The 27831-nt window shown below is 39.2% G+C and overlaps 1 protein-coding gene across 1 annotated transcript in view; it reads left to right on the top strand.

The window, feature by feature from the left end:
* LOC126162817 (luc7-like protein 3) overlaps positions 1-23615 on the top strand; it is a 146067-nt gene extending 122452 nt beyond the window's left edge. The window contains exon 9 of the mRNA XM_049919561.1: positions 22878-23615. The gene's annotated coding sequence lies outside the window, so the exon portion shown is untranslated. The remainder of the gene's footprint in view (positions 1-22877) is intronic.
* The last annotated feature ends 4216 nt before the right edge of the window (positions 23616-27831 follow it).

Genomic DNA, 27831 nt, shown 5'->3' with positions numbered 1-27831 from the left:
AACTGCTGTTTGTGTATGAGAAATCGGTTGGAAACTTGCCTCATGTCAGCACGTTGTAGGTGTCACCACCGGTGCCAACCTTGTGTGAATGCTCTGAAAAGCTAATCATTTGCATATCACAGTATCTTCTTCCTGTCGGTTAAATTTCACTTTCTGTTAAGTTTGTTCAACATGATGTTTAGAACCCAGGGAGACAATCCTGTTAACAATGTTGTTCGTTACCTCCCTCACAATGCCTGCATATTTTAATGCAAGATTGTACTCATCAAGAACAGTGAAGTGTGAATGTGGCTTATAATATATGATGTTGATACAAATTTGGTCTTTGGCCTTGCTAAGATAGCTAATGATTATTTAGTTGTATTAATCACATAAGACAAAAAGTGAAAAGATTCCCATCCAACATGAGCACCAGGTACAGGACCAGTAGATAAGAAGCATGAGAGGGGTATCTTTTTTTTCCTATTCAATAATTTTCAAACATACTTAATTTCCCTCTGTCAGTTCACCAAACAATTATAGTCTTTCACATCATCTTTCTTCCAGTGTGTCCAAAGAAACATTTTCAATACAACAGGGCCCATTTCCACATACTTCTGGTCTCATTATCATAATTTATACATGTTTCATGTAATGTGACTGGTTGTCAATTTTATATGTACTTTTTTTGGTAATTCTTCATTAGGTGAGTTAACATGAAGCAATGTCCTTTTTTCGGATGTCATTGCTGTGTTTTCCATATCCAGATAATGTTTCATGAAATTCATTACATCTTTGGTGTATGCCTAGAAAATAATGGGAGCATTAAAAGTAACTGCTCACCATATAACAGAAGTCATCTGACACATAAACCAGACTGAAAATGAGGTTGAACTTTGACAATAAAATTTTCTTCTTCAGAGCTAAAAAAAACACACACACACACACACACACACACACACACACACCACACACACACACACACACAGTTTTGGCTGCAGTGTAATGTTGTTTTATTTTGTGTGTTTCTTACAAACTAATGCCTAAAGTTGAACTTTAATTTGCAAATTATAGATCATAGAGTTGCAGTCTTACTCAATACCCTTGAGACCCTTATGTTCACATTAGTGAGCTCCCTTGAAAAACAAATGAAGGAAACATTTTTTTGTTGTTGTTGTAGTGATAAGACACTGATGCATGACAGTTGCTTCTTCAGTTGTTATATTGTTATTTGCGTATTGAGTTCTTACTATTTCCGAAAGTTGATTAATTTATTATATTTGTGAACAGCATAAAGAAAAGTAAAGTCTAAGATTTTTGGAGAACGATATTTACAGCTTGGGGTAAGATCCATTTCTATGAATGTTCATTCACATCTCAGCTACAAAATGTTATGTTTACTATAGATTATTAATTTATGTGTCTGTTATTGACATCTGGGGAGCTTTGACAAATAAATACTTTATTCCAGAAATCAAACAATGGAAAATCCAGGATGGAATGTAACAGTATTATGAGAAGGAAAGTTGCTATTCACCATATAGCAATGATGCTGAGTCTCAGATAGGCACATCAAAAGGACTCTCACAATTAAAGCTTTCGGCCATTAAGGCCTTCGTCAACCACACACACACACACACACACACACACACACACACACACACACACACACACACGAGACTGTAGTCTCAGGCAACTGAAACCACACTGCGACCAGCAGCACCAGTGCATGATGGGAGTGGTGACTAGGTGTGGGTAAGGAGGAGGCTGGGGCAGGGAGGGAGAGGGATGTATGGTGGTGGTGGCGGCAGACACTGAAGTGCTGCAGGTTAGACGTAGGGCAGGAGAGAGGTGGGGAGGGGGGGGGGGGCGGCAGGGGTAGCGGAAAAGGAGATATATAAAAAGACTAGGTGTGGTGGTGGAATGACAACTGTGTAGTGCTGGAATGGGAATACAGAAGGGGCTGGATGGGTGAGGACAGTGACTAACAAAGGTGGGGTCAGGAGGGTTATGGGAACGTAGGATGTATTGTGGGGAAAGTTCCCAGCTGTGCAATTCAGAAAAGCTGGTGTTGGTGGGAAGGATCCATATGGCATAGGCTGTGAAGCAGTAGAAACATTGATCAATAAGTCATTCCGTACTAACTACGACTGGACTTCCACTTTCTTTTGTTGTTGCAATATGCAGATAGTGAACTCAGTACTTCTTTTTTATATATTTTTCTGTAGTTGGTTCAGCATTGTACAGCTGCAGCATTTTCACAAAATCATATTATCATGACTCTCTGTAGTAATATAGGTGAATCTCTCTCAGTTCATGCAGCTTCCTATACTCTAACCTCTGCAACACTCCCATTATTTCATCCATGCATCATAGCAGTCAGCTTAAATAATCACTCTGTTGTATGATGTTTGTCACTGTAGTGTATCTTCATTATAAATACAAATATGATGGCATAGAAAAAAAGATATATGGGGATGATCTAAGGGATTACTTCCAAATTGATTTTTATCTTTCTCCTCCTTGGACTTCGGACATTTAATATTAAACACTTTTTGTACTTTGTATTATTCATTGGTGTATTCTCTGTTTAATAGGAGTGATCTAAGTTAAAATACAGGAGCACCATTCGTTTTCTAGTTGTTTATTATGGAGATTTAAGAGAAACAACCATGTACAATATATATAAATGACCTAGTAGATAGTGTCGGAAGTTCCATGCGGCTTTTCGCGGATGATGCTGTAGTATACAGAGAAGTTGCAGCATTAGAAAATTGTAGCGAAATGCAGGAAGATCTGCAGCGGATAGGCACTTGGTGCAGGGAGTGGCAACTGACCCTAAACATAGACAAATGTAATGTATTGCGAATACATAGAAAGAAGGATCCTTTATTGTACGATTATATGATAGCGGAACAAATGCTGGTATCAGTTTCTTCTGTAAAATATCTGGGAGTATGCGTGCAGAACGATTTGAAGTGGAATGATCATATAAAATTAATTGTTGGTAAGGCGGGTACCAGGTTGAGATTCATTGGGAGAGTCCTTAGAAAATGTATAGTCCATCAACAAAGGAGGTGGCTTACAAAACACTCGTTCAACCCATATTTGAGTATTACTCATCAGTGTGGGATCCGTACCAGATCGGGTTGACGGAGGAGATAGAGAAGATCCAAAGAAGAGCGGCGCATTTTGTCACAGGGTTATTTGGTAACCGTGATAGCGTTACGGAGATGTTTAACAAACTCAAGCGGCAGACTCTGCAAGAGAGGCCCTCTGCATCGCGGTGTAGCTTGCTCGTCAGGTTTCGAGAGGGTGCGTTTCTGGATGAGGTATCGAATATATTGCTTCCCCCTACTTATACCTCCCGAGGTGATCACGAATGTAAAATTAGAGAGATTAGAGCGCGCACGGAGGCTTTCAGACAGTCATTCTTCCCGCGAACCATACGCGACTGGAACAGGAAAGGGACATAATGACAGTGGCATGTAAAGTGCCCTCCGCCACACACCGTTGGGTGGCTTGCGGAGTATAAATGTAGATGTAGATGTACTCCTGTGAGCAAGACGGTTGCTGTTGCCTTCAAACAAGGTCTCCTCTTCACACCTCCCCTCTGCCCTGTCCCCCGTTTGTGAATATTTGTCATTAACTTTATTATGATAAATTCAGAGTGTCAACAAATGTTGATTACTTATAGTTCCTTGTGCCCTGGGTCTAAATTTATTTTTGACAGTTTCATAGCTTTTATATTTTCTCATTGTTTTGTTACTGTTATTAACTTTACACATTACCATATATTACCTTTTTGTTTTTATGTTATATATCTCATTATCCTGTACTGCTACCAATGTTGCCCCATTTAATTTCACTCCTCCGCCCCCCCCCCCCCCCCCCCCCCCGTCTCTCTGTCTCACTCTATCTCTGTCTCTATCTCTCTCTCTCTCTCTCTCTCTCTCTCTCTCTCTCTTTCTCTCTCTCTCTCCAGTAACATGGCATGCAAAGATCCACATCCATTATTCAAAAGTGAAAAATGGTAAGGTGTAATTGTTCAAACTTGTTCAGAATGTGAAAATTTCTGTTGTATAAAAACACACTGACAGTAGAATGATGTCAGTATGGGGTTTTCCTTCCCTGTTTACATGATTATACATTGGGTCTTCACCTGTATTTAAACAATGTGTGTTCAGTTCTTCCTCTCAAATCTGAAAGCTTGTGTTCACTTACCATAAACCGTTCTATGAAAATGTTAGATGGTTGTCACTTATTTCACATAGCCAGCTTCCATTTTCTGTATCATCACTACATATTAGACATTTTCACCATCTAAGACTTTATTGTTGATCCAGTACTGCATTTATCAAAGTTGTTAGTGAAATGACACAATTTCAGAGATTTTACTGGTCTAATATAGAAGTGCTTTTATGTATATAGATTGAAGCGGCGAGTGAAAATTTGTACCAAGGCCAGGAATTGAACCTGGGTCTCTTGCTTTCTATGCAGATGCACTAGCCACTAAGCCACCTTGGCACAGCAGATAGCACAACCGCACGGCAGCTGTAGTGGAAGTGAGAATTTGGATGGAGGAGGAATGCATGCCAGGGTAATCCATGCAGTAGTGCAAACCACTATGCCAAGGTGGCTTAGTGGCTAGAGCATCTGCGCAGTAAGCAGGAGACCCAGGTTTGATTCCCAGCCTTGGTACAAATTTTCACTTGCCGCTTCAGTCTGTATACATAGAAGTTCGTAGTCACTGCACGAGTGCAAATCACATTTTTCATTGTTATATATCAAATTGGTGCTGTTTGCATTAATATTGAAGTCATAAATATAACATTTGCTTTGAAGTAAACAAGTCATTAGGAAGCGTACAGTACACATTGATGGTTTAGTAATAGCATTTATGAACAAAGCTTAGTCAGAAACTGGAATGGACTGGAACAGTACAGTAACCATCTCCAAAGTTTTCAGACTTCATCTTGGTTGTTGTTGTATCTTGACATATTTTTAAAGTAATCTTCCTTATTTCTGTGCACTCAATGAAATGATCATATGGCATTGTTGTCTGGGAGGCCCCATTTGGGGGAGTTCGGGCCCCGAATTGCAAGTTCTTTTTAGGTTGCGCCACAGCGGCGACTTGTGTGCACTGCTACATCTATTCAAACCACTTGCTGAAGGCTTCATAATACTTTTTTTTTTACAACATTATTAAAGCAAGCGTCATACGTAGGGACACCTGTTTCTGCAGACGCAAATCGACGACCTTAGTTTGGCGAACAGGAAGAAGTCATAAAGATAAATTGTAACTATAGGGTGGGTGAGACTGTCTCTGGACCCAAGACTTCTCATTGAAGTACTTAATTTTTTACGCCCAGTAAGCATTCTTTTTTTAAGTACTCATCCATAGCTGAGGTCCCTTCTAAAGGGTTGGACAATTAGAAGCCTCCCGGAAAACATAATTCCAAGGGACAAAGAAACACAGTAGAGGAAAGGAAATACAGTACTAACCTGACTATAGCAGATGTTGAAAGTGACCACCATTGTTTTCTTGGCACTTTTGGGTCCTGGTCAGCAAGTTGCTAAAGGTAAAACAAAGCTGGACTGCTGGAATTGCTGCAGTCTCATCCAAAAATGTTCTGGTGCAGTTCTGGAGGGTTGTTGCGATACCCCTTAGACTTGAGGGCTCCCCACACAAAGTAATCACAAACTGACAGATCAGGTGACCTTGGTGGCAAGCTAGGACCGCGACTAAACTGACCTCTGCTAACAACTCTGTTAGGCGTAAAGATTACATAAATGGGCTCAGAAGGTTAGCAAGTTGTGGGGTGGCTGCACCACCATGTTGGAAGTAACTGTAGATCTTTACCTTAGCTGTTCATTAAGATACATTCGTGTCCAATTGTCTCCATTCATTTGGGCCACTTTTATTTGCCGCACCCTGAACATCGGGAAGACTCGCTGTCAAATGTTTCATAGCCACTATCTGTGGTATGTATCTTCACGGAGTACACTATACTGACCTGTTTGAGTAGGGAGCTGAAGTTGAAGGCTTCTGTCTCTCATACTAGCAGATGATGAAACAGCCATAAAGTAAAGCAAGGTATCCTAGCAAATTTAAACTGCTTCAGATGTACACAGCTGTGTGTTGGACTGAGCATATGGAGGGAATGGCCACATCATGCAGACAAGGCCTGGGGATACCTCTCACTGTGGTTTCCTACACAGTGAACTATTCCGTGTACTTGGGTTGGTATAACATACTAGTAGCTCAGCTGGTTTCACTTTCAGCTTAGATGACACAGATTTCACACTAGTGTTACGTCACTAATAGAATTATGACCTAGAGAACGCCCTGATAAAAGCACCACCATTGAGGAACCTTCCTAAAAATTAAGGGATTTTTGACTACATTATTTATTCCCCTAAAAACCAATCTGCCTGTTAAAGTATCATTTATCTACCAACTTTTTGTGGTACTAAATTACAGAAAGTGGGCATGCTATCAAGTGTTTTATTTCGTAAATATTTGAAGATTTAAGTTCTGATAGGATTCATTGCTGTCATTAGTCTATGAGATTTTTCTCCTCATCTGTGTGTTTCTTGTTTTCTTTTATGGTTTAACAGTTCAGCTATACGAGCATGCTTATTACGTTCAGTTAGTAATCTACAACTACATACATATTCCATAAGCCATGATATGGTGCTTGTTAGAGGGTACCTTGTGCCACTATTAGTAATTTCCTTTCCTGTTCTAGTCACAAATAGATCAAGGGAAAAATAGCTCTCTGTATGCCTCCATACAAGCTCAAATTTCTTGTTCCTTTGTGGTCCTTATGTGGTATATATGTTTGTGGTAGTTTGCTGAATGGAACTGAAAGTTGTGCAGTGGGATGTGAAGTGTGGAAAATATGATGGGGGTCTTGTTTATATGAGGAACCTTCTATTTGATGTAGATTCAGTTTTTGTTTGATATGGATTCTATGTGACTGTGTGTATTTGTTACCTGTGTTTCTGTGAAGTCTGCAGTTAGTGTATTACTATTCTCACCTAATGAGAGATTTGATTTCAATGAAGAACATCACAGTTCCTGGCTATAAAAAGCTTAATTCATGATGTTATCACATTGTGATTGATAGACAAAATATTTTCAGATTTCCAGTCAGATTGATAGTTCTATATTTATTAATGACCATATTTAATGACCATAATCATATTCTATAGTGCTTACTACCAGGACTCCAGCCATGAATGTGTGTGTGTGTGTGTGTGTGTGTGTGTGTGTGTGTGTGTGTTAGTTTAATTCCTTCATGATAAGGCCGACAAAATGCACTTTTAAATATGACTCGTCTTTCCAAGAGCAGAGCGTATGCAGAAATTGTGTATGTGTAAACATTAAACAGGAAATAGTCCCAAGAGTAATAACTTTCAAACATCCCACAAAGCATATGTACTTTGTACTGGCTGAATGAAATTCGTAATGCCTTTTCACAACTGTGTTTTACTTTGGTTCTTTTGGGTTCTCTCACTCTCTTTTAAATGTCTTGAAAAGAATTTCATGGTTTCCATGCCATGAAATCTTGTGTACAGGTGATTGAGGACACTACATTTGCCTAGTGCACCTGCCCAAATGATATATTCCTCTACATCGTGGTTTTTCAGTGTGTGAGTTGGAACAAGAAACTTGTGAAATACCTTTGCATCCACCTTCTGAATCTCTTAAGTTTTGCTGCCAGCTCATCAGATACATGGCTTAAACTTTTAATTTAAATATAGTTTTTTTGTTCTGTCAGATCTTGTCTAGTTAATGGAAAACATCTCTTGCAGTAAATTTCTGTGTTGGGTATCAGCATTAGCATGTAAGGAATTTTGAGGTAATGACCTCCTTCATTACACATTGTTTTTGTTGTTCGGTACAGAACAGTTTGCAGATATATGAAGTAAATAGAGACCATTGTTTCATTATTCATTATTTGCAAATATATTATGTGACCAAAATTAAAAAAGACAAAGCGGGCAACAATCATTTATTTTCACTTTCTTGTTCATCATTTCTCTTTTAAATTATTCTTAGACATTATTTTATATTGTGGAAAAGATTTTCAAAGTGGTTGCTTTGATGATCCATTACTATGCAGTGAAAAAAAACATGCCACAATGGTTTGGACTAAATGTTGGCCAGTGTTCAGGAGTTGATTTTATGAAGATGGATGACACCTGTTGTATGCATTTCTGTATTGTTGGAGATTGATGCTATAATTTTGTTCATTGCCAAGCTATTAGTGTCCCCTATATCTAAATATGAAAATTGAAAATTTTATGTCATACTAGTTGTGTGTGAAAACCTGATTAGCAGCAAATTTGGAGTTTACTCAGCAGCAACTTGAGAAATGTTTCATGCATTAACTAAATGCAATTCGTAGTGAGCTTAGGAAAGAGAAGATAAAAAATATAAAAATGTAACAGATACATACATAGTAAATTATTCAGAGAAGTACTTCCATATTTGTTTTATCTTTTTGTACATATTTCTTTTCTCTTCTACAATCACGAAAGAATGGTACTTTAGTACTTACAAAGCTCAAAATTTATTAAAGTCTTCTTATATTCATTTTTTGTTGATCATTCCCCAACAGCCAAAGCTTATACTGTTGGGTCACTTTATTTTGCTGTGATACTCTTACAGCCTTCATTTATTATTTTCTTCTTAGAATGTCACATTCTGTTTTCATATCTGATATTCGAAATGTTTTTCGTAGTCCACATGATTTTTACTTCTTGTTGATTTTTGAAAAATTCCTCTCCCACCATTTGGAAGTAATCACAATATATATGCTCTCCATTTCTGTTATTTAGTGGGATTATTTTGTTTTGCATTAATTGCTTAGCTCACAGAAAACAGACTGCTGGAAATTTGGAAATTCTCTCCCAGCTAATTTCTTTCTTGTGTCAGATAAAACTGTTTGTCAAGTGATTGTTTAGTGTATGTGATTATTACCAGACTCTGAACAGCACTAAGTTTCATGAATACTGTATATATTTTTGAATTTAGTATGTGTTGTTATTCGTGTTAGATCCACTAACAACAATTTTAAGCATTGAGAATGCAGAAGCTAGTTAAAGATGTACATGTTTCCCATATTTATTGAAAAACTTGTTTATTGATCACCCTTCACACCTACCTTAATTCCACTTCCATAATAGCCAAGAAGAATATATTAGATGTGCATGGGAAAGAATAAGCCACACTCTGATACCTTACCTCCAACATTATACTCTCATACTTAATATTGTGCAGTTGTAATTTCATTTGTGTTTGAATTGACTGTTTGCATTACGAAGTCAACAATCCTGTGTAGATAAAATTACAATGGAAGAGACTACTATAAAATACTTGTTTTGTACCAATAAAGTAACGTAGTGAATTTGTGGGGATAGTGATGTAAGGAGTTTGTTAGTTTTGACTGATTGATAGTGTAACATTTACTCCACTAGCAATGCTGTCCGCTCAGCCTGCTTGTGATTCGTTGGTTGGCTTAGAGCCTGCTGGTGTAAACATCTTCAGGATTTTACTCATTTCCAGGTGATCTCTAGCTACTATAGTTTAAGGCTCTCATTTATTGCGTGGTTTATTTGTGACAACATTTAAGATAGCAAATGTTTAATTACTTAATATTAAATATTTTATTTTAGGCAGATAATGCATATAGTTATATTAATTACGTGCTTTTAGGATTTCTGAAACACTTTCTGGCAAGCAGCACCAGTGGAGGAATCTATCTCGGTATACGTAATTATCACTATGAGCTTGTTTTTGAAATAATTCCCAAAAACTATTCACTGTGTGTTTAAATGTCTTAATGCTTCTTTGTTAAATTGTTTGAAAGTTGAGCACAAAATATAAAAGGATTCATTGTTGTTGGCATGAAGTGCCTAAATTAACTGTATGTAATGAATAAACTGTTAAAAATGGTTTCATCCTGCATAAAAGGTAAATGATGACCTATTAAAACCAGTTCACACTGTGTGAAAATAGCAGTTAATTGCATGCAAGTGTAAAAAAACTGTTTGTGTTGCCACAGTTGTGGCCAACATAAAATTTCAACTACCATCATATCAAAACAGTTTTATTTTGTGCTTGAATTTAATTTGATAAATTTTCTTTGTGACTGTTATGGCACTCTTTCAAAATGTTCACATAATTCTCGAAGATAAACTGATACAGGAAATATTAAAAAATTAAGAGTTTTAATCTCTACTGAAATGAAAGCAAAATCAGATGAACATAGTTGTCCATTTTATAATTCCATTTATGATTCCTGCATCTCTTGCAAAGTACCTTAATTTCTCAACAATAAGGTTGTGCCATGTACAAATTTGATTTCATATCCTCCTGCATTAAGAGTTTTATCAAACTTTTCCTGGGGCCTCTTAAAGTAGGACTGTGTAGTATCTGCTACTGGGGTTTCGGGAGCATTTAAATAACTCTCTTGCAGTCACTAAATGTGACTATGCCACAACATGCTCCATTTCATTAGATATTTTCTATCTCTTCTATGAAATCAAACTGGTAAGGCCCCCAGACTGATAAGCAGTACCCAAGAATCTGTTGAATGAGTGTTTTGTGAGCCACTGCTTTCGTGGATGAATAACATTTCCTTCACATTCTGCGAATAGCTTCTTCTGGTAATTACTGGTACCAGTGATTTATCATTTATAGTGTAAGAGAACAGTAATGGACCCCCTTGCCTATTTATGTGCAGTATAATACATCTCTTTACTTTTATGGTCACAGTCAACTGCCAGATTCTGCACCAATTGTGGAACCTTTGCAGATCCTCTTTCATTTCACTACAGTCTTCTGAGGTTTCAACTTTCCTATAGACAACAGCAATGGTTCATAAATAGCCTCCCAGAATTTCCAATGTTATCCACTAGACCATTTATGTATTACGCATATAGTAAACAGTACCAACCCTATAACACACTCGAATTACTCTTGAAATTACTTTTACACTTGTTGATTTAGTCCCCTGAAAAACAAGGTGACGAGTGCTATGTACTAGGAGACCCTGAATCCAGTCATAAATGTTGTCCAATATTTGGTTCACCAAACTACTGTGCAGAACTGTTTCGAATTCCTCCTGGATGCAGAGGATCACAGCATCAACCTCGCTACTGTTGTCTGTTGTGCTCTGTTTCTCAAGGATAGACAGAGCAGGCTGAGTTTTGGAAAGTGTCTGGCTGTGAAATACTTGTTGGTATTTACAGTTTACAAGTCATTTTCATCCTCCAGAAATGTTATGATGCAAGAGCATAAAACACGTTCTTCAGTTCTGCAACAGATCAGTATTAATCTATAATTATGTGCATCTGTCAGATGACCCTTTTTGGAAACAGGAATGAATTTTGCCTCTTTCAGTAGCCTGGTACTCTTCGTTATTCCAGCGACCTACAACAAACTGCTTCTAGAAGGGGAGCAAGTTCTTATGCATAATTTCTATTCCTCAATCACTTATCTCAATATCTGCCATTTGAGAGTTTGTGCAATGACCAAAAAGGACAAATCGTATTACACTTTTCCACAGTGAAGCATTTTTGAAAGACTGAATTCAGTATTTGACCTCTATGTCATCTGTTTTGGCACCAGTATGATCACTGAGAGACTAGATTATTTTGACTGGCTTTTGACTTAATCTAAGGCCAATACTTCTTAAAATCTGTGGTCAGTTCAGTTAGCAAAATTGTACTTTTGGATTCATTGAATGCTTCTTGCATTGCATTTGTTATTGCTAATTCTTGACGTGGCTTAAATCTGTGAGGCAGCTCTCTTTGTTTTCGTAGCAACTTTGTAAAAGGGCTCGATCAACAGTAGGTCTTTCCCATACCTCACAAATCATCCATTTGTGCTCCATGTCTTCATTCCCAGCACTAAATATTTGATCTGACAGATTGGCTGCTCTGTAATTTGTTTTACATCATCAAATAAAAATGTTTTCCTACCTTAAGGCACCTTATAACACCTGTAGTAATTGATGCTATAACAATCTCATGATCACTGATGCCCTTTTTATGTTAAATGATTCAAAAAGTTTGTATATGTTAGTCACTGAGGGCTTTAAGATGTTACAATCACGACTTAGTTCTCTAACTCCGTCAAACATTTTTCAGAAATAAATGTTCAGAACAATCTCTCACTAATCCGTGTTCTTGACATTACTTTTAATGATGTGACTGTCACCTTCTTTTGCAGATAGATTAAAGTGTCACCCTATTACAGTCATCTGATCAGGAAACTTATCCATTATATTCTCCAGGATTTCTCTAAAGTAACCTACCATTACAGGTTCTACAGCAGCTGGTATATAAAAGCACCTGATTATCATGTTTGACATGTCATTAATGCTTACCATCACCCAGATTATTTTACTATCTATTTAGGTGGCCCTACACTTCTCCAACCAATAGCATATGCCGAGAACGCCACATCCAAGATTGTCACACAATACTTTGAGACATGGTTAGACCTTCCAATTTTCTCCAGACTAGAGGGTCACAATCATTGATTATACATGTGTGATGCTGCAGATAGTGATCCATGCTTACATCCTGCGAACTGTGTAAAAGAACAGAGGATGACCTCAGAACCTAGATGGCAAGCATGATTTGTACCAACATGAGCTATGATTTGCAGCCAGTTGCAAGTAGTATTTTACTCATTATTAAAGGTTCCGCCTTTTATGCAAAACACTGTTTTTTCTTGTTACCCAAACATGTTTTGGCCTCTCTGTGCCATCATCAGATGGTTTTGTTTATTGAAAAACTGTAAAAAGTGTATGTATTTTAGGTTGTAACTGGTCTAACAAATTGAAGCCGAAAGACAAGTAACACTTAAAAAACTATCCAATCTCCTGGTTTCCCACCTCCGGAATGGCAACTCACTCACCCTTCACAACCATTCCAGCAAAGCTCAACCTCCTCTCATTGCACACAAACCCAGTCTCTGCCATCTACTCAATCTCCCACTTCCAGCTCCACTCCCTCCAAAACCTCAAAATTCCAATCAACACAATCTGGAACCACAACACCCCAATTCAGTAGTTAACCTCTCCTCCAAACCTCTCTCCCAATCCGAAACCTCTGTCCTATCCAAAGGCCTCACCTTCAGCCCCACTCCCAGATTTAACCAAACAGCCCTTGTCAAAGATTTACTGTCCTACACCCGTACTCTCTGCTTGAAATATCACTTTGCCACGAAGAAAAATGATCCTAATCCTACTCCTAATGATCCAACTCCCCAAGATACTATCCAAATTGAACCATGCCTGGAACAGTTCCGTCCTCCGTCACAGCGGGACCCACCTCCTCTTCCTCAAAATCACCCTCTCCTAACCTTCCAGGAATTTCTGACTTCCAGCCTTGCCTCTCAATCCTTCTTAAAAAACCTTAATCCTACTCCCAACATCACCACTGCTGAAGCCCAGGCTATCCGTGATCTGAAGGCTGACCAATCCATCGTCATTCTTCCGGCGGACAAGGGTTCCACGACTGTGGTACTTGATCGTCGGGAGTACGTGGCTGAGGGACTGCGTCAGCTTTCAGACAACACTACTTACAAAGTTTGCCATGGTAATCCCATTCCTGATGTCCAGGCGGAGCTTCAAGGAATCCTCAGAACCTTAGGCCCCCTACAAAACCTTTCACCTGACTCCATCAACCTCCTGACCCCACCAACACCCCGCACCCCTACCTTCTACCTTTTTCCCAAAATTCACAAACCCAATCATCCCGGCCGTCCCATTGTAGCTGGTTACCAAGCCCCCACAGAACGCATCTCTGCCTACGTAGATCAACACCTTCAACCCATTACATGCAGTCTCCCATCCTTCATCAAAGACACCAACCACTTTCTCGAACGCCTGGAATCCCTACCCAGTCTGTTACCCCCGGAAACCATCCTTGTAACCATTGATGCCACTTCCTTATACACAAATATTCCGCATGTCCAGGGCCTCGCTGCGATGGAGCACTTCCTTTCACGCCGATCACCTGCCGCCCTACCTAAAACCTCTTTCCTCATTACCTTAGCCAGCTTCATCCTGACCCACAACTTCTTCACTTTTGAAGGCCAGACATACCAACAATTAAAGGGAACAGCCATGGGTACCAGGATGGCCCCCTCGTACGCCAACCTATTCATGGGTCGCTTAGAGGAAGCCTTCTTGGTTACCCAGGCCTGCCAACCCAAAGTTTGGTACAGATTTATTGATGACATTTTCATGATCTGGACTCACAGTGAAGAAGAACTCCAGAATTTCCTCTCCAACCTCAACTCCTTTGGTTCCATCAGATTCACCTGGTCCTACTCTAAATCCCATGCCACTTTCCTTGGCGTTGACCTCCACCTGTCCAATGGCCAGCTTCACACGTCCGTCCACATCAAACCCACCAACAAGCAACAGTACCTCCATTATGACAGCTGCCACCCATTCCACATCAAACGGTCCCTTCCCTACAGCCTAGGTCTTCGTGGCAAACGAATCTGCTCCAGTCCGGAATCCTTGAATCATTACACCAACAACCTGAAAACAGCTTTTGCATCCCGTAACTACCCTCCCGACCTGGTACAGAAGCAAATAACCAGAGCCACTTCCTCATCTCCTCAAACCCGGAACCTTCCACAGAAGAACCCCAAAAGCGCCCCACTTGTGACAGGATACTTTCCGGGACTGGGTCAGATTCTGAATGTGACTCTCCAGCAGGGATACGACTTCCTCAAATCCTGCCCTGAAATGAGATCCATCCTTCATGAAATCTCCCCACTCCACCAAGAGTGTCTTTCCGCCGTCCACCTAACCTTCGTAACCTCTTAGTTCATCCCTATGAAATCCCCAAACCACCTTCCCTACCCTCTGGCTCCTACCCCTGTAACCGCCCCCGGTGTAAAACCTGTCCCATGCACCCTCCCACCACCACCTATTCCAGTCCTGTAACCCGGAAGGTGTACACGATCAAAGGCAGAGCCACGTGTGAAAGCACCCACGTGATTTACCAACTGACCTGCCTACACTGTGAAGCGTTCTATGTGGGAATGACCAGCAACAAACTGTCCATTCGCATGAATGGACACAGGCAGACAGTGTTTGTTGGTAATGAGGATCACCCTGTGGCTAAACATGCCTTGGTGCACGGCCAGCACATCTTGGCACATTGTTACACCGTCCGGGTTATCTGGATACTTCCCACTAACACCAACCTGTCTGAACTCCTGAGATGGGAACTTGCCCTTCAGCATATCCTCTCTTCTCGCTATCTGCCAGGCCTCAATCTCCGCTAATTTCTAATTTCAATCTGCCGCCGCTCATACCTCACCTGTCTTTCAACATCATCTTTGCCTCTGTACTTCCGTCCCGACTGACATCTCTGCCCAAACTCTTTGCCTTTACAAATGTCTGCTTGTGTCTGTGTATATGCGGATGGATATGTGTGTGTGTGCGAGTGTATACCTGTCCTTTTTTCCCCCTAAGGTAAGTCTTTCCGCTCCCGGGATTGGAATGACTCCTTACCCTCTCCCTTAAAACCCAAATCCTTTCGTCTTTCCCTCTCCTTCCCTCTTTCCTGACGAGGCAACCGTTGGTTGCAAATGCCAGAATTTTGTGTGTATGTTTGTGTTTGTTTGTGTGTCTATCGACCTGCCAGCGCTTTTGTTTGGTAAGTCTCATCATCTTTCTTTTTAAATATATTTTTCCGACGTGGAATGTTTCCCTCTATTATATTCATATATATATATATATATATATATATATATTCTATATATTCATATATATACGCGGCGCGTAACGGCTCACGACGCCTAGTTTTCAAGCCGCTTACGTGTGATCCTGATTTATGGCCGGCGCAGCTCCATCTACGTTCACCCTAATGGTTTTAATTTTGACTGACATAATCTTATGATTATGCGTCTTTAATGTTTTAATTTTTAATCTGTGACATGGCCAGTGTTTGGCTCACAAAATAATTTCATTGTTGTTCTGAAGAAGATTCCATTACTGGAATCGAAACCTAGGTAAACGAATAAAATTACCTTGCAACTGAAGGCTGAAAACATTGTTTATTTGCAAAATATGTTGATTTCTACAGTTTTTCAGTAAACATAACACACTGATGATGATGGCACAGAGGTGATGAAACATGTTTGGAAAACATGGAAAAACAGTGTTTTGCATAAAAGCCGGAACCTGTATCCAATAAATTTAACAATAAACATAGAAAAAAGTCCAAAAGACAAATACAGGCATATAGTATGTTCAGAAGTTGCCAATAGTCTCTCTTTCCCGTCTTCGACAACACCACTTTGTAAACATTTGAAGTACACATCGGCCTTCATTTGTGATGTGCCAGTTATTTCTCTAAAGGGCTCCATTACCCATCTAACATTGGTGCTCCCAATTACCAGTGTGTCCACTCTGAGCCTGTGTGGACTTGCTATGAAAATCTACCTGGGCCAGCATATGAAGCATGCTGTGCTGGTTCAGATGTGTTATCAGCATAGGGCAGCACTTAGTACCTACCGATAGAATGTAAGCGGACAGCTGTGCTCTCTGATTTTGGACTCTCCTTCTGCTCTGAGAAAAGAAATCCACTATTCACTCAGCAAGTGAGGGCAAATTTCTTACCTTGCTCATTGGTATGTGGTGCAATGTTGGAGATATGAGCAACACTAGAGTGTCACAACTTTAGCTAAAGTGCTCAAACATTGCTGCAACATGAGCTGTGGCCTGAAGCCTGTTGATCTTGTTTGTGGCTACTTCCTTTTTCCAGACAATGGCCAATTCCTCTCATGTCCACACTCACAAACACCACAGTCCCTATCCATGTCTCATTATACAAAACTATATAATAATAATAATAATAATAATAATAATAACACAAAAATGTGTCAACCAAAGTAGTCAGAAAATGAGAAGTGCAAAAGATAGAAAAAATAAGCAATGGAACACCCCAATGGTGATTCTGTAAATGGCATAAATCTCAGCTATGGTGTCGTCTGAACATACTGAAGACAATACTGCTAATCCCTGTAAAGAAAAACCACAAGCTCCAATTTTAGCACAGGCGCACTAAACACAGCTGAACTGCACACAAGCCACATGCATATATCAGTAGGCTGCTTAACAACAATCAGACTGTCCTATTGTGGTGCTGTTGATAGCAGAAATCTACACAATTAAAAGTATGAAACACACAAAATATAAACAAGGAAAATAGTTTTTGTTGTCAATTGTAGTAACAACCCTCATCAGTAAATGAGCCCTGCTTTGAAGATAACCAGTATGGTCAATCACGTAAGCAAAATATAGAAGTCAGAGGTTTGGGAAGAATAAGCACCAAACTTCAGTTGGCAGGAAGAATGTGAAGAAGTGTAGCTTGAGTGCAGTAGTGAAGTTTGTAAGACCGTCATGACAAAACTACCTGTATATCATTCCTAACTTGTTTGGCTGGTAAATGTGTGAAGAACATCACGCACACTGCCAGCAAATATCAGATAAGTGTAACAGAGTGGAGACTTATTTTTGAAACCATTAACTCACTAATAAAGTTCAGGGACAAGGCAGTTCTTTTGTCCTGTTTTTTATTTTTGGAGACACATTGAAGTATGACAAGTCAATTGATTTGCATAAATGCACAGACTTTCTTCTCCTTGTGATGCATATGGAAAGGAATGGTCCTTGGCATTTGGAAAATAATGGTTGATTGTTATCAAAGCCATTCAGTTTGTGCACTAACAGAATTAGGATGAAAAAGACATAAACCATTCATCAATACAAAAGTGATGTTTGTACTTGAATAGTTGCACAGAGATTAATTAACCTGACTTAAGATAGTTAAGATGATATGGGAATTCACCAGGATAATAATTTATTTCTATAATAATGGTATTAAGAGAAATGTGCTAGAGAAAAATAAAAAATGAAAGCTTGGGTTTCCATTGGCATAGCATTCCAATGGAAATGTTATGTAATTTCTTATGGGAATGTGCTTTTCATATTTAGGGTCTAAGTTAGACTGATGTTTCTCATAACAGAGGAGGAAGTCACTTTGTAAGAAACGGTTATCAAATTTTTTAGGCAGCTTTAGTTTACTTCTCACTTTTAATCCATGTAAAATTTTTGAAAGCATTATCAGCAATCCTATATATTAATATGATGATAAAAAAAAAGTCTTAATCGCAAATTTCTTTTAATCGGAGTGACCGGTTTCAATCCTTAAGGATCATCTTCAGACTCCAGAACGGCAGGTGGACTTCCATGAAGAAAGATGCGCCGACCCACAACACTGAACTGACTGCTCTCTGCACCAGTTCAGCATTGTGGGGCGGCGCAGCTTGCTCCATGGAAGTCCACCTGCCATTCTGGAGTCTGAAGATGTTCCTTAAGGATTGAAACTGGTCACTCTGATTAAAAGAAATTTGTGATCAAGACTGTTTTTTAATTATCATTAATCTATTTCTCCATCTATTGCTTAAGGATGACATTACGTTCCTACTTTCCAGTCTCCTGTCTTCTTACATTTTTAATCATTATCAACACCACTTACACAACTCGACATGCACTTTGTTACTTGCTCAGGACGATTACACTTCAGATATTTAACATGCAAGCCACACTAGTATGTATTGTGTATCACTTGAACTGCTTACCACCTTCACTCATCCCAAACGAATTCAAATTACATTCCCTCTAAAAATCATTTCCTGCTTCATTTCACTATTAGCCTGTAATAGTGATGTAATGCACTCAGTAATTGTAAAACAACTCATTCACAGAAGACTGCATTCTACGAGGGTGGTTTGAAAAGTTCGCGGAGTCTAATAGAAAAAAAGTACTTACATCACTGAAACTTTTTTAATTTCTCCTTGTAGATTAATGCACTTGGTCCAACGATGTTCCAGTGCCTTGATCCCTTCTCAAAAATGAGTTTCCTCCAGGCCTGCAAAATAGTTGTCAACTCCGGTTATCAATTCTTCGTTTGAAGTGAATCTTCGACCACCAAGAAAAATTTTCAGTTTTGGGAAGAGATGGAAGTCTGACGGAGCTGTATCAGGTGAATAAAGACAGGTGTGGCAATAATTCATACCTTGGTTCGTGTAATTTTGCAATGTCGACAGCACGTGTGCAGGCGCGCATTGTCTTGATGGAAGATGACTTTCTTCCTTGCTAAACCAGACAATTTTTCACGTATCTTTTGTTGCAATTTGTCCAGGAAGTTAGCATAATATTCTCTAGTAATTGTTTGCCCAGTTGGGAGATAATCTACAAACAGAATCCCCTTCGCATCCCAGAACGCTAATGCCGTGACCTTTCCCGCCAAAGGAATTGTCTTTGCTTTCGTTGGTGGTGCAGAATCAGGATGTTCCCACTGCTTTGACTGTTGTTTTGTCTCTGGGGTATAGTATTGCATCCAATTTTCATCTGTGGTCACAAACTGACACAGAAAATCTTGTTAGTTTCTCCTAAAATGGGCCAAACATTGTTCCGATATGTCCATTCTCATGCATTTGTGATCCATCGTCAAGAATCGTGGCACCCATCTTGCAGGTAATTTTTTCATTTCTAATTCTTCAGTTAAAATGTGATATACCATTTCAGATGACATCTGGCAAGCGTGAGCAATTTCACGCACTTTCAATCAGCGATCCTCCAAGACCATTTTGTGCACTTTTGTAATGAGTTCTGGAGTAGTCACACATCTTGGTCAACCACTGGGCAGATCATCATCCAAGCTCTCCCAACCAAATTTAAATTCATTTGTCCTATTGGCAACAGTGGAATATGAAGGAGCATTCCCCCAGTGTAATCTGGAAATCTGCATGAATGTCCTTTGCTTTCATACCTTTCTTTACGAAGTACTTAATTACTGCTCAAATCACGATTCTCCCCCCCCCCCCCCCCCCCTCTTCCCATCTTTGCAAATCACTACACGGGAACAACAACAGAGCTATGTTACCACCACAGTTCTGTTCTAAGATCACTGACATGGCACGTGTTTAAAGACAACAGCCCAATGAATATCACATGGACAACTCGTTGCACTATCGCTGACATCTTGTGGTGATTCCGAGAGCTTTTAAAGCCACCCTCGTAAATATTGCTCCCTTCATGAAATATGACGAAGGTTATTTTATGGGTTGTGGACATTTATGCAATAAAAGCTTTACATTTTCTCAATATCACCAAAAAATTTGAAAATGGTCAACATTAAAATTGAGTCAATAGAAGCCTTTCATCACTACTGCGAAAATTAGTAATGCAAAGCTAACTTTTTGTATAATGTGTTGTTAAGCAGTTCATAACCGTAGAAAAGAAGTTGAGCATCTTGGCTTAGCTTTTGATCTTGTTCCTGTTTATAGCAAGCTTGCACATACTGTATTTGTCCCTCATTCCGGAAGATTGAGGTAGATGTTGCATGGAAATTATTATATGACACCATATTGCAGCTCTCTTCATACTGAGTACATAAAGTACGTTGTTTATTATGTTGAACAAGTTTAATCTTTCTTGAAGTAATTAACTGGAGAACATATAGTAAAAAAGTGTACAGTTTTGTGGCAACATACATACTGTAACTTTAGAAAATCCAGTAGGGAATAATAACAATATTATGGAAAGGATAGATTGCTACTCATCATACAGTGGAGATGTTGAGTCAGAGGTAGGCACAACAAAAAGACAGTCAAACAAGTAAGCTTTCAGCCAAAGGGCCGTGTTGGGGGGGGGGGGGGGGGGGGTGTAGTGTTTAATTTGGAAGAAGGCATTTTGACCAAAAGCTTACTTGTCAGTCTTTCTGTTGCACCTTTCTGTGGCTCAACATCTCCGCTACACAGTGAGAAGCCATCTATCCTTTTCATAATACCAAAGTACTGTAACTTTAGCCAAAAGTAAAACTACATCAACATTTTCTCATGCATGTTAATATTGTGTGATAACAGGTTTGGCAGTAAATGAAAACTGAAATGAAATCCCTTCTTAAATCTTCATTGAGGTTAGCTGTCTGTCAGTGTGGTCGTTTGTCAAAACTAACTTCAGTTGTGTCATGTGTTGTATGAGCGCACATATGTTTTAAATCATTAATTTCATCTCTCCGCTAACATTGTCACTCTAGCTTTTGCTGGACCATTCTGAATTATTGTGCCCACAACGATGTTGTGTTTGCTCCCGTGATATATCTCACTACTGCTGTAGCCAGTTGCTTTCAGGAGCCTCAGAATTTTTGTTAAAAGAATGATTTGAACAGGTTCCTCCTTGAAAGTTTTTTAGTGGCAGTTTAACAAAGTTACAACTTATTCCCTCACTTGTCACAGTAGTTCACTTTGAGACTGCAGTAGTATTGTTTTTTGCCATAGTTAGTGTGAATATTATGTTGAGTGCCCTGGTATCTAACGATTACACATTTTCTACTTTTGCCTTTTGTACTGGGCACATTGAAGACAGTATAAACAAAATCTGTTCTAATTTTGTTAGTCAGAAGACAGGATGACAGGTGGAATGCTGTGACTGTTTATGTCCATTGTGCTGACCTCGTAATACGTTGTAGCAAGATTTAAGCAGTGGTACATACTCAAGTGAATCACAGAAAAGCTGTTTGAAGTATCTTTAAAACTGCGCCATTTTGCTGTAGATTTGTTACAGAATGAAATAAAAATTAACAAGCATCTGGTTAAATGTTAGAGTGAGAAATATGATATTTAGTAACCATGATGCTCTTTCATACTACAAAAGTACACTTGAGTGCTGTAATCTGTTTGTTGGAACAACAGAATTTTTAAAGTAATGTCTGCATTGCCAGAAAGTGTGATCAGAATCCTAATATATATTTACAAATAAATCATTTGGGGTAGTTCTGCTATTTTATTGCAGCAGATTAGGCATGGAAAATAACTACTATGACATCATATCCAGCGCAATTGTGTGGGGACAATTTCATCTTCATTGTATCCCCTTATCCCCACAAATGGTGTGTTAATGAAAGGATTCATTTAGAGGTATTTATATTTTTTCAAGCAGGATTTGTATATCATAGTTAACTTTGATTCTCACACATAAACACATGAAAAATGCATGTGTTTTTGTGTATTAAATGACTGCAAAACTTGGCAATGAAAAACTGTTATTTTGCTATTTTTTACATTAATAAAAAATAAATATGATTGTAAATATATAAACAGTTTCCAGTTAGTAATGTGTTCATTCGTAAATTCAGCTGTAAAAATATAGAGAAGTTATCCCACTTTATATTGTGATTCATTGCAGAAGTTAAAATTTGATTTGAAGCATAATGAACTTTATTGCCTTGTTGCTGCAGTACATGGTTATAGTTGATTATTAAGTTTGAGATGGTGTAATGTTTTGACAGTAATAATAAGCAACTTAATAAGTGAGAAAAACAGTAAACTTGTAACTGGACTGACCATACATGCAAGGCATAGGTATATTAATGAAGTGACACTGCACTAATCTCTGTCTTATGATTGGTGATACTGAATACTCAGAATACAGTTGTTTGTTAGCTGAATTTAAAGTGTACTTTTAAACTTCAATGTTGCTTGATATTACATGCATGCACACGTGGTAATGATAATTGTACTTCATTTGCAGTTAGCTCAGAATCCCTAAAATGAGTAATTTGCTTATTCAATTACTCAGTATTTTACTACCATGTAATGGTGTAAAATGCACATTCACAAAACTTCAGATGTCTACAGTGAATAATTGCAGCAATATTCTTATTTCCAAAGTAAATATTGTGCTTCTGTCAGTTCCTCGCACCATCTTGAACCAAGTGTGCTGATAAATATAAGATATTGTGATATCTATGACTAAAAGCTGTAATATTACTTCTTTCAGTCACATAAAAAGGGTATGCTGTCTACAGTGTACTCAAGAAGCAGTGTCAATATCCTTGCAAGCAGGAGTACAGAGCTATATCTGATTGAAGATCTTGGTCTCTCACTGTCTCTGCACAACCTGGCGATGTTCTGTTTGGAAATGTTCCTCTTGGAATCTTCAAGATGTCATCCCAAATGCAAGGTGATCTTTATTTATAAGCATCCTTCTTTTGTTATTGCTACTGGCTCTGAAAATTAAAAATCACATTCCCCTAGTGTCCAGTCATTTACATTAACTGGTTTATATGAATTTGTAAGATTAATAAATTGTGGTTAACTGAATGTATTACATCACTACTCACTTTCAGTAAATGACAGCATTATCTTTGTAATCATTGTAATAGTTCATCATTCATCATGCATTTGTGTATGTTACTGTGAAGTGAGTAGTGTCTTGATATGGAGGCAGCAAATGTAATTTTGTTACTCCCAAGTAAAATGTGATAATATCAAATGAGCAGAAAATATGCAACAAGCAGACCACCATATTGCTGGAACTGCTGTAATTTGCTGCATGACTACAGCTTCTTTTATCATTGTTTTGATGCCACCTGGATATCCATTTTGATAAGGTATGTTTGAAGCATCTTTAATGTTTTAGAATGAAATTACTTTTTATACAAATGATGATTCATAGTGATGAGTTACAAGAATTGTAAAATTATGTTATGGAAAGGAAATAAATTCTTGAACATCAGGAGTATTCTTTTTATTGTTGGAATCTTGTTATTTCTTTCATTTGAAACCCATGATTCTTTTATCACCTGACAGGATTAAAATTTCAGTAATATCTGTCAAACTAACAGTCAGATGTGTACATAATGTTTATCTCATGTGGGTCATGTTGTTATTTGAAATGCCTGAAAAATAATCCTCTCTGTTTTGTTTTAAGGGAGATGACATAGTGATATTATAAATACCAAGGTTGTGTGGGTGATAGTATCTGTCAAAAAGTTTATTTAGCATTCCTTCAAATAGACTTTTTCTGAGTATGAGTCATAGTTGGAAAGTGCAGACGCTGCAGTAACACTAGGTACATACAAAGGGTTGCCTTTTTGTCACAGAAGAATATATATATATACCTAAAAACAAAGATGATGTGACTTACCAAATGGAAGTGCTGGCAGGTCGACAGACACACAAACGAACACAAACATACACACAAAATTCAAGCTTCCGCAACAAACTGTTGCCTCATCAGGTAAGAGGGAAGGAGAGGGAAAGACGAAAGGATGTGGGTTTTAAGGGAGAGGGTAAGGAGTCATTCCAGTCCCAGGAGCGGAAAGACTTACCTTAGGGGGAAAAAAGGACGGGTATACACTCGCGCACACACACATATCCATCCACAGTTTGTTGCGAAAGCTTGAATTTTGTGTGTATGTTTGTGTTCGTTTGTGTGTCTGTCGACCTGCCAGCACTTTCATTTGGTAAGTCACATCATCTTTGTTTTTAGGTATATTTTTCCTTCGTGGAATGTTTCCTTCTATTATAACTATATATATATATATATATATAAGGAAACATTCCACGTAGGAAAAATATACCTAAAAACAAAGATGATGTGACTTACCAAATGAAAGTGCTGGCAGGTCGACAGACACACAAACGAACACAAACATACACACAAAATTCAAGCTTTCGCAACAAACTGTTGCCTCATCAGGAAAGAGGGAAGGAGAGGGAAAGACGAAAGGATGTGGGTTTTGAGTCATTCCAGTCCGGGGAGCGGAAAGACTTACCTTAGGGGGGAAAAAAGGACGGGTATACACTCGCGCGCGCGCGCACACACACACACACACACACACACACACACACACACACACACACACATCCACACATATACAGACAAAAGCGGACATATTTAAAGACAAAGAGTTTGGGCAGAGATGTCAGTCGAGGCAGAAGTGCAGAGGCAAAGATGTTGTTGAATGACAGGTGAGGTATGAGTGGTGGCAACTTGAAATTAGCGGAGATTGAGGCCTGGTGGATAACGGGAAGAGAGGATATATTGAAGAGCAAGTTCCCATCTCCGGAGTTCGGATAGGTTGGTGTTAGTAGGAAGTATCCAGATAACCCGGACGGTGTAACACTGCGCCAAGATGTGCTGGTCGTGCACCAAGGCATGTTTAGCCACAGGGTGATCCTCATTACCAACAAACACTGTCTGCCTGTGTCCATTCATGCGAATGGACAGTTTGTTGCTGGTCATTCCCACATAGAATGCATCACAGTGTAGCCAGGTCAGTTGGTAGATCACGTGGGTGCTTTCACACGTGGCTCTGCCTTTGATTGTGTACACCTTCCGGGTTACAGGACTGGAGTAGGTGGTGGTGGGAGGGTGCATGGGACAGGTTTTACACCGGGGGCGGTTACAAGGGTAGGAGCCAGAGGGTAGGGAAGGTGGTTTGGGGATTTCATAGGGATGAACTAAGAGGTTACGAAGGTTAGGTGGACGGCAGAAAGACACTCTTGGTGGAGTGGGGAGGATTTCATGAAGGATGGATCTCATTTCAGGGCAGGATTTGAGGAAGTCGTATCCCTGCTGGAGAGCCACATTCAGAATCTGATCCAGTCCCGGAAAGTATCCTGTCACAAGTGGGGCACTTTTGTGGTTCTTCTGTGGGAGGTTCTGGGTTTGAGAGGACGAGGAAGTGGCTCTGGTTATTTGCTTCTGTACCAGGTTGGGAGGGTAGTTGCGGGATGCGAAAGCTGTTGTCAGGTTGTTGGTGTAATGCTTCAGGGATTCCGGACTGGAGCAGATTCGTTTGCCACGAAGACCTAGGCTGTAGGGAAGGGACCGTTTGATGTGGAATGGGTGGCAGCTGTCGTAATGGAGGTACTGTTGCTTGTTGGTGGGTTTGATGTGGACGGACGTGTGAGCAAACCCACCAACAAGCAACAGTACCTCCATTACGACAGCTGCCACCCATTCCACATCAAACGGTCCCTTCCCTACAGCCTAGGTCTTCGTGGCAAACGAATCTGCTCCAGTCCGGAATCCCTGAAGCATTACACCAACAACCTGAAAACAGCTTTTGCATCCCGTAACTACCCTCCCGACCTGGTACAGAAGCAAATAACCAGAGCCACTTCCTCATCTCCTCAAACCCGGAACCTTCCACAGAAGAACCCCAAAAGCGCCCCACTTGTGACAGGATACTTTCCGGGACTGGGTCAGATTCTGAATGTGACTCTCCAGCAGGGATACGACTTCCTCAAATCCTGCCCTGAAATGAGATCCATCCTTCATGAAATCCTCCCCACTCCACCAAGAGTGTCTTTCCGCCGTCCACCTAACCTTCGTAACCTCTTAGTTCATCCCTATGAAATCCCCAAACCACCTTCCCTACCCTCTGGCTCCTACCCTTGTAACCGCCCCCGGTGTAAAACCTATCCCATGCACCCTCCCACCACCACCTACTCCAGTCCTGTAACCCGGAAGGTGTACACAGGTGACCATTTGTCAGAAGTGCCATGTGATTCACTCTTGTACAAATATGGCAATTAAAAGCTGTTTCCCTTCACCTTTTCTCAGATAAAATATAAATGTGCATGAATACATATGCACATGATATAAAATTGTGAAGTATTATTTTAATAACTCCAGATTAAAATATTATTACAATAATTGGAAAACTTTCAGTATCAAATATGTAAAGACAGAGAGGAATCATCAATACTCACATTTTGAGACAAACTGTTCTGTTGAGGAAGTAGCATAGTGATGAGCATGAATACTGTTGCATTGCAAGCGTGCGCGTGAGTGTGTGTGTGTGTGTGTGTGTGTGTGTGTGTGTGTGTGTGTGTGTTTTATATATTTAGTTATTTAAACTTTTTGTTATGATAAGGTACAAGCAGCAATACTTTCGTTTTGTAGCATTCTAAAATATATGTATACACCTTGAGTGAACAGAAATGGTGAACATTTTGGAGAGCTTAGCCTAACGTTGTCGCATTCAGGTTTGGTGTACTTGAGGCCGCTTTTGCAGAAAGTCTTCTGTTATAAAACTTGCAGGCATTTAACCTACAAGTATTAGACTTGATGATGGTAGATTGTGTGATTCTACAATTACTGTGCAGTTCACTCTTAAGTGTTAGGCAGAGGGTTCATAGACACTTTCTGATTATTTCTCGTCCATTTCACTCTTAAAAAGCAAGTGGCAAAAGTGAACACATGAATCTTTCCATGAAAGCTCTGTTTTCTATTATTATATTGGGATGGTCATTTCTCCCAGTGGCAACTGTGTCAGAAAATGAGGATTTTCTGAATTGCAAGGATGATAGAAACTATTAATGAAAAGAACTGATAATAAGTTCATTCATGAAAAAAATGGGTCTAGAAGTGAAACAATCACTAACATATTCATCTTGCTCATAGCTGTGGGACTTTGTACTACGTAACATGTCCTCCCCGTAATGCCATCCTATATTAATCTCTTGGAGCACTAGAGTCTGGTTGAGGAGCACAACTCTCTTTAATTTCAATACTGGATTTGCATTTGGGAGGATAGATTCAAATACCCGTCCAGCCATCCTGATTTAGTATTTCCATTGTTTCTCTAAGTCTTTTAAGGCAAACGTCAAGATGATTCCGTTGAAAAATACATGGTCAGTTTACTTCCTCAGTCTGAGCTTTAACTCTGTCTCAAGTAATGCCTAAATAATAGAGCTTTGACATTTTAGAAGAATAGTAACATATGTCTTGCACTTTCACTTCATATCCATTGAAGCATCTAACAATTTAGAATATTCTGTTTCATTCATTGATTTACTGTCATGTATTATTTCTAATGACGTGCTCAGGATTTGAGCAATTTGATCAACACTGAATTGCATTTGTTGTTTATTGTCTAAGTGCAGTGGCAGTCCATTTTCAGATAACCAGTTGTTAATTTTTAAGAAAATGTGATTTA

The sequence above is a fragment of the Schistocerca cancellata genome, chromosome 2 (assembly GCF_023864275.1).
Source record: "Schistocerca cancellata isolate TAMUIC-IGC-003103 chromosome 2, iqSchCanc2.1, whole genome shotgun sequence".
In the NCBI taxonomy this organism is placed as follows: Eukaryota; Metazoa; Arthropoda; class Insecta; order Orthoptera; family Acrididae; genus Schistocerca; species Schistocerca cancellata.
Note: the sequence above shows the minus strand (reverse complement) of the source record. Positions and strands in the feature narration are given on the sequence as shown.